At 33.8% G+C, this 8930-nt stretch overlaps 1 long non-coding RNA gene across 1 annotated transcript; it reads right to left on the bottom strand.

The window, feature by feature from the left end:
- Window positions 1-6497: 6497 nt before the first annotated feature.
- LOC109581071 (uncharacterized) lies at window positions 6498-8916 on the bottom strand. The gene is made up of 3 exons (XR_002184486.1): window positions 8821-8916; window positions 6744-6795; window positions 6498-6677 (listed from the first exon to the last, which is right to left on the bottom strand). It is a non-coding gene; the product is annotated as an uncharacterized LOC109581071 (long non-coding RNA).
- Between the last annotated feature and the right edge of the window lie 14 nt (window positions 8917-8930).

Below are 8930 nucleotides of genomic sequence, written 5' to 3'. Positions count from 1 at the left end.
ATTCACTAGGCAATGGAATAGGTTCCACCCATTTAGTGAAGTAATCTGATATTTTCAATACAAACTTATGTCCATTGGTTGATATTGGGTGAATCGGGCCTATGAAATCAATACCTACATGATGCCAAGGGGAATGCACAGGTACAGGATGCAGCACAGTGTGTGTTATGATGGGCTTCTTATTCACACGTTGGCATTCATCACAAGTAGCTACCTTGAGAAAAACATTATTTTTTATGTTAATAACATTAATGCAATGTGTGCTTACTATTTTTCTGACATCATTCCAAATACCTTTCCACATAAACCGTTCCTTAATTCTATTTCCTGTCTTCATTACTCCAAGATGCCCCGAAGTTGGATCCACATGACATGCCTTTGCGATTCTTAACTGATCACTTCGATTTCTGATGTACTTCACAGTTTAAAATAAGACGGTAAAAATGGTTACATAATATTATTATTATAACATAATACTGGAAAGCAACAAACAGCAGCATCAAACAGCAGCTCACATGCATAATTATTATTATTATTGGTATTCATATTTGTTACAAATAAGCACAGTATGCATAAATCAGATTAAGTGGAGGTTTATCTTCAATTTCCAGTTCCCATTATAATTTATATAGTTAATTGTCCTTTTCTATCGTTTCAGTAGTGTAGTTCTCCATCCTTCAACAGAAATTTCTCAGCTCTTTTTGTAATCTGCCGCTTTCTGTTACCACTACAATGATCAGGATATGTTTTGTCCGCTAAATAGGTAGCTGCCTCTTCCACTAAATCAGCATCATCATCTTTTGAATCTTTTCCCTGCTCATATAGCTCATCCTGAACCAATGCATCTGCCATAATTCTGCACGTGCTTTCACAAGTGGCGCGCATCAATCCGAAAATACGGGACAATACAAGTTCGTAAAATAGGACAAAATTATGCTGAGGGGGACAACTTCTATCACGGTAAATTTTGTCCTAGGACAAAATTTTTGGGCGGACAATTTTTTTCGTGACAGGTCTGGAGACACACCAGGCATAGTTGTAGCGTAGCACTGGAATGTAGGCGCACCAATCGGAATGGTTTACTCACATGGTCCAAACAAAATCATGTGATAGTCAATTGACTGGATTTCTAAAATGGCTAATGACGCTGTATTGATGAATTTCGATGCTATAATTTCTGACTCTGCTAGGAAGATGGGGTTTATGGAGTTGAAAGAAGAACAGAGGCACGTATTGAGAAAGTTTGCCAATGGAAATGACGTTTTTGTATGCCTTCCCACTGGTTTCGGGAAGTCTCTATGCTATCTATGCTTGCCTACCATATGTTTGACTTAATGAATAGACCTAAAAGTGATAATCCCTGGTCGGTGGTTATTGTTGTAAGTCCATTATCAGCACTAACGGAAGTCCAGGTTACTACACTGGCTACTAGAGGGATTAAGGCTTTAAATTGTACGAATGCTGATGATGATCATGATAAGCAATTAATAAGTGAAGGGAACTTCCAGATTATTTTTACAACACCAGAAGTTATTTTAAATAAGAATTTGTCAGATGTTTCTTGTTGTGAGTCCCTGTGTATGCGTTTAGTAGCCTTTGTAGTTGATGAGGCTCATAGTATAAAGAAATGTGACCATAATTGACAAAAGGGCCCTTATGGCGGATTTTAAAATTGATCGTTATAATGGAAAATATCAACCTGTGAGTGCTTTGTTAGACAATCATTGTTTCTAAAAGTTTTATGGTAACTTTTTGCATCCTGTGGAGTAATTTTATGATGAATGGGGCTCAGGAAGTTGGATTTCTTAGGCTAGAAAGACAAATTTCACTACCCGCCATAAGGTACCTTTTTGTCAATTATGGTCACAAATGGTAAGGAGAAAGATTCCTAACTGCAAAATGTTAAGTAATTTTTGTTAGTAGCCTTTGTATTTGATGAGGCTCACTGTATAAAGAAATGGTAAGGAGAAAGATTCCTAACTGCACAAAAATGTTAAATAATTTTTGTTTTAGGGGATTAAAGTTTTGAAAAGAGTTTGGAAAACTTGGTGACCTAAGAGGGTATTTTCCTATCCGACTGAATTTTATGGCTTTAACAGAAACAGCTACAAGAAAAGAAGTAATAAGGACACTAGGAATGTCTAACACTGAGCTAGTCATCAGATCACCTGACAGATTGAATGTCATATTGTGTCGAACTGAAAACAGGATAAATAGAAGATGTATTTAGTGTAATTGTGGAAGAATTGCATAGAAAACGGACAAAAATGGAGAAAACATTGGTTTTTTGTCGTACTTATAGTGATTGTAGCCAGCTGTCATTGTTTTTTAGAAGTAGATTAGGTAAGAAAAAAACAGGCCCAATTGGAACGTGTGACATTCATAGATTTCGTCTTTTTGAAGTGTTCACAGCATCAAATAGTTCATCATTAAAGAGTTCAATATTATAGTCAATTGCATCTTCCACTTCAATGCTGCAATTATTTTTACTACTATAGCTTTTGGCATGGGAGTAGATATTCCTAATATACGTCACATAATACATTGGAGTCCACCATTAGACGTTGAGACTTATATACAGGAAAATGGATGAGCTGGGTGAGATGGGGAAACTTCATTTGTAAAACGATTTTACTCTATGAGGGATCTATCATTATCATTTATGGAAGAAAGCATTAAAAAGCATAGGCGGCTGCAGGCCCAGGCATGCCCTGGCTATGCCTTGGTAGCTTTCAATCAAAACCACACCCAAAAGGTGTGTTTTGTTATTATTAGGAGTGAGATTATCACTATAATTTATTTTTTATAACCACAACTGTTTATACACAGTATCAGTTCATCTTTACAGTTATTTTTGTGTGGTAACTGGCTTCAAGTGGCTAGTATTATTAATGTTCAGTTATTGAATTAATTGACCACACCCCCAATTGTTATGAATAATTAATGAGCCTGGGTAAATTCAAAATTCTGCAGCCGCCTATGTTAAAAAGTATTGTACAGATAAGCAGTTGTGTCGTAGAGTTGTTCTTTGTCAAGATTTTGGACTAAATGTATCAAATAAACAAGTTGAATGCAAGTGTTGTGACATCTGTAGTCTTTCATGTATTTGTAAATATTACAGTGATTAACTTATTATTTTATGCTATCTCACTTTCTTCTCTCACTCACTGAAATTTCATTTAATTGTATTATGTACTAGCCTATTATTGTTAATAATTATTTATTGTTTTGTTAATATTGTCTATGTAAATTGACACTAAATTGACACTGAATTAAAGTAGATGTTAATTCAACAAAATGTTTAAAATTAATATAGATAATACACTAGCATAATAGATGATTTAGATGATCATCAAGCCAAGACTTGAGGTCTGAATTTTTGAGTAATGCAGCCACATTATGTTTGAAAGACTTGAAGTGTTTATGCTTTCTTTGTGGTATCTCTGCAAAAGCATTGGCTTTTCTCAACTCTTCAATTGCAAGAGTAATATCCTTAAGCAAGGATAGAGTTGTATGGAATCCTGACTCCACAGGAATACCAGTTTCTTCATCATAATTCTCCTTTATGTCTATTAAGTACAGGTTATACACTGAGGTTGAGGTTGCTATGGGATTGATTTACCGAGGGACGCAGTCCCGAGGTAAATAAACCCATAGCAACTGAGACCGAGGTGTATAACAGACTTCTACCATGCCAAATCCGTAGCTAAGAAACTGCCCATGGTTAGCAAGGCTTTATAAAAGTAGAAGGCCTCTTTACTTCTTTGCATTTTGTTAAAAGAAACGGTAAAATCTCTTCTCCACTCTTGGCATCATGCCATGTGTGTACAGTAAAACACGCCCAGAACACGCCTTTCCAATTCCACTCCACCCATTAAGAAGTTGATCTGATGGCCCAATGCTTTTGAGCCTTTTTTTCTTTCTTTTAAATGTTCTTTGCTGCTTTCTATGCTAAAAATGATTACTCCAGACGCCATAGCTATGCTTTGAGGTAAATAATTAGAAACCTGTTTGCTTCCGGGCTGTCCGCGAGGAGAAAACCTGTTAGGCAATTTTAATAAGTTGGCCATGTTTACCTCAGCGAGGTAAATAAGCGATTATATTTACCTCGTATGACGCAATCTGATTGGTCAATTGCAGTAGGCATGGTAGAACTTATTTAGCCTATATCCAATACGTGAAATTGAGCTTGTACTAACATTGGCACCTAGGTGACGCATTGCACACTTTAGCTCTCCATTGAGGTGTTCCATATCAAGTCCATTGGCACATTCCTTCCAATCCTCCCATGCACATTGACAGTACGGCTCCAAAGCAGTTAATGTTTCATTTGTTCAGTAAACAAAAAGTGATTGTGCATAAGTAATGTAGCCGCTTGTATGGCATACTTCCTCTTGTTCTTTGCCTTAAATACTAGGAGTAAAAAAAACGCCAACATGAAGTATCAGTGTAACATCCCCCTCATGTATTCTATCGCAAACTCTAGGTACAGAAGTCCTAGAGTCATTCAATCTTTAGAATGGGAGAACTCTATCTGACTGTGTCAGTTTACGTTCTGCCACTTCAACTTTAAACCCATGTGTAAAACGAGAAATAATTTCACTAACAGCCTGCATAAAGAATTTGGACCTCTCATCTTTACTGAGTCATTAGAACTGAGAGCCAAATTTATCATCATCACTTGCTGGTTGATCTTTTAGTCCAGTGATATTAAATTTTTCCATGGCCACCTGTAAAACATGAGCTCCACAGAATACTATAAAGAAATCCTCACAAGCAGTGGGATCACTCTTGACTTCTTTTGTTACTGAGCTCCTCATCTTCAGGTTTTTGAGTTCGAACAGTGTGCCACTATCTGAACCAGAGGAAGTATTATATAAAATCTTCCAAATGGCCTGTATAATTGATAGAAATAACAATTATGTGAATGACAATTATAGCAACATGTACATGCATGTATATGAAGTGTGATTATTAGATACTCAGAGACATATACCTTCAAAAAAATAACCTTAGCATGCCAGTCCTCTATTACTGGCACCAATCCTTTAATTTGATCAAGTCCACAGTTCTCACTTTGCTTTGAGTTATTAACTCCAAATGCCCTCTCAACAGTCAATTGATCACCACCAAAGAGAATATAGTGAAAATGGTCATGTGTCATTTTAACTTTTTCTTCGTTTGCAGGATCTTCTACTTCACCCTCTTCTGATTCTATGGGGACAAACTGTTGAAGATGCTTCATGACATCAGTCATTTCCTTATTTTTTATCTTGTTTTTTCATAGTACTCCAAGAGGAATCTACTAATAAAGTCAGATGCTTGCACTTACACTTCAGATTTTTGGGACATTTCTTTTGTATATTGGTGAGGTATGTCAGGTGTAACAGGTTTGACCCATTTCTTGAAAAAAGAACAGTATTTCCTAACTATACTTCCTATAGATACATATTTTTAATGTACATAAACTTATTATGCCTACAATCAATTTCTTCATGTACAAAATACCTGCCATAATTGCCATATTATTTTGTAGTACTGTTCTATCATCATCAGAAGGTGGAATATCATGTGTATTAAGACGATCATTATTGGGAAGATGTGCATTATCATGTAATGCGGAAGTATCGACCTGGTCTCTCACGCCATAGCTATTGAAATGATGCATGGACTTATTGTTGTGCTCTTAGGTTTCTTCCTGTGGTTTAAGGTACAACGGGCTGAACGCACAATTTAGTTTTCGGAACACAAATTGTTTCCTTTATACTTTTTCTACAACATATAGTTTTTTCAAATTTTTTCTCAATAGTGAGACGCAATAAACTTTACTTAACTTTTTAAAATGGTTGAAAACTGAGTAAAGAATTCTTGAACATGATGAGAGTACTTTAATTTTTAGTAATATGATTGTTTTTATAATACTATTTTCTATTGACGTATGTTCCATCACTTGGCAAAAGTTCTTCAAGTTTTGCAAAATGGGCTGCAATCTCTCATAGAGTTTTGTTCACTTTCAAACATCAGTGTATCACAAAAGCATTTACTGCATACTAACTTGATTGAGTGTTTGCCTTCATTACACCACGATTGCAAGCTTTACAGCTTCGTAGAGCCTGCATTCACCTGATGAAACAGCTAAATAAACAATAGTCAGGAAGTACATACTGGTGGCCATTTTTATTAATGGTTTGACTAATATGACGTCATAACTTAACCCCACCTTTCAATTAATATTTCCCGCCAGTTTTATAATATACAGAGGTATCCAGAAATGACACAAGATCAAAGATGGCGTATTATTTCTAAGGAAGACGAAGTGAATTTTTTTTTTCATAATATCTCTGCCTTTGCTACCATTCTCAGTAAGCTATCAAAAATTATTTTATAAAGAGACAATTTTAATAATAATATTTCAGAAGTGTTTGCAATTAGCCTCACAGTTTAATGTGCTTGTTTCATTTTGCTTGCCAGTCTGGTAATTTTTTTTTATTCTTGTGTAGCCTGTTCAAGAGATTGTTTAATTGCAAAATAATTTTTAATATTAAAAATACAATAATGCAAAAAAAAATAAACAGCATCGTTCTGTTCCACTGGAAATGATCCAATCATAAAGTCGTAATGATAATCAACTCAAATTCCGCGTGAATTACTTTTCAATAACTGTGATCAAGTCTAACCTACAGAGAGAGATGTACAATGGTTACTTTAACCTTAATTAATTCAAAAATTGTTTTTATTATTACAATTATACATTTCAATGAAGTTATTCACTTGCTCCATCATTCACAGAGGCACCTAAAAAATCAGAAGATGATAAAAGTGGCCCAATACAAAACAATCTATATTTTTATGACAAAATATCAACAGTGATTGTACTAATTGACTTAGAAAGGCCATCATCAATCTTTCAGATTTCATTCTTCCATATGTATTCAACTGAATGTAACAACATTGTTTTCAAATTGAGATTTTTTGTACAATTGAATGAAATCATGCACCATCATCACACATATTCAGATAAAAAAGCAAATAGATAACAAAAAGAGCGGAGCAGTTATACAAAGTAGACAGTATGGACAAATATTGTACAAGTATTGTGCATTATTATTGTTACTTATGTCAATACAACTATTACGCAAATTTCTAGATATTGGGGAAATAATAAAACTACAAAAAACCAGAAATAGTGGTTTATTATTATTTAACTATCAATTATCCTAGAATGAACGACAAAATTTATTGTTGTTCATAAGTGTGTGTGTGCAAAAACATTTTATAGGAGGAGTACTTTACAAGCTAGCATTATAGGAAACATACACATATCCATTAATGGCTATAACTTAAACTTAAATAGAGTATTGAAAGAATCAGAACTATACAACATGCAAAATGGTTTTTGAATTGAGCTACAATAGCTTCGTGGTGATTGTTTCATAGCACTGATGATTGTATAAAATCAGTTTCATTAGTCGCAAGTCATAATTCTATATAGTATTTGCTGCATTGATAAGGTTTTAGTTGTGATATATACACTCCTAGTTTATTTATTTTCATACATGCATGTTACCATGTACAACTTTACACGAGTTGCGTTTTTTCTCCATTTGTAGTAAGTTCATGACAGGTACAATAGTCATATTTCTGTAGCACAGTGCATTTCTACTTATTCATTTATGTTTATTTACATGTATTAATAGAATGCGACATGCATCATGGTAAACTTTGAGTTTTGCCTTGTTAGCATTTTTACAAGCATCAGTTTACCTTTTTCAGTGTGTCTAGCTACATGTAGATTTACGTGTATCAAACTTAGTGTTACATAATGTGTGTACCTGAATAGGTCTGTAAAAACTTGGTTGTAAGTACAACTTCTACAAAGTTGACTAGCTCTACAATCTTTTGTTTTTAAGTTACTGTATTTTTCCATGAGGTTGTAATAATAAAGTGTTTATAATTTTAATTTTTAACAATATTTATTGTTGCTAATTCATTATTATTGTAAACAAGTTCTCAATGGCTGTACACTACAAATTAGACCAACAGAGTGGACCAGGAATTCACATAAGTGTACATTAGATTTTTAACAAAAAATAAAAATAACTGAAGCAGCTAACCAACATGCTAAGAGCGAAAGACATGCCTACATGTATGTAACATAATGACTATGGTATAACTACCCAAAGACATGCCTACACATATGTACATGTAACAATATGACTTTGATATAACTTCATTGTCCTAACAGTACTTAAAATGACTTAAAATTGACTTAAAATGACATCTCATTATATCCCATTTCATTCTTACAAATCTCCAGCTTAATGTAAGAACATTGTTTTCAAATTAAAATTTTTCACAGTTTAATGGAATCATGCACTATCATCAGACATATCCAGATAAAAGAGCAAAAAAGATTTGAAAAAACAAAAAATGAGAGCAGAGCAGTCATAAAAAATAGACAATATGGACGAATAATGTACAAGTATAGAATATTATTATCATTATTTAATTTGATGCAACTATTCACTTTAGTTAGCAAATTTCTAGATATTGAGTGAATAAAACTACATAAAACAACAGAAATAGTAGTTTATTATTTTTCTAACTATCATTTATCCTAACATTAAAGACAGAACTCATAGATAAGTGTGTGTGCAAAAAAATTTTTACAGGACAGGTACTTTACAAGCTTGGCATAATAGGAAGCATACATGCATCTAATAAATGTCTATAACTTAAACTTAAAAAGAGCATTGAAAGAATCAAAACTATACAACATGCAAAACAATAAACAATTATATAGTGTCTTGCAAGACTCACCAAATCTGTATAGCTTGAGAGGTATTCTTCTACGTTAAAATAGAATTACTTGCTTTACTTTTCATGTAATTAATTTGGCTAACTGCAAGAGCAAGGGACAAATACATGAA

Source organism: Amphimedon queenslandica, unplaced genomic scaffold, assembly GCF_000090795.2.
Source record: "Amphimedon queenslandica unplaced genomic scaffold, v1.1 AMPQUscaffold_13464, whole genome shotgun sequence".
In the NCBI taxonomy this organism is placed as follows: Eukaryota; Metazoa; Porifera; class Demospongiae; order Haplosclerida; family Niphatidae; genus Amphimedon; species Amphimedon queenslandica.
This window is presented reverse-complemented; position numbering and strand designations above follow the sequence as displayed.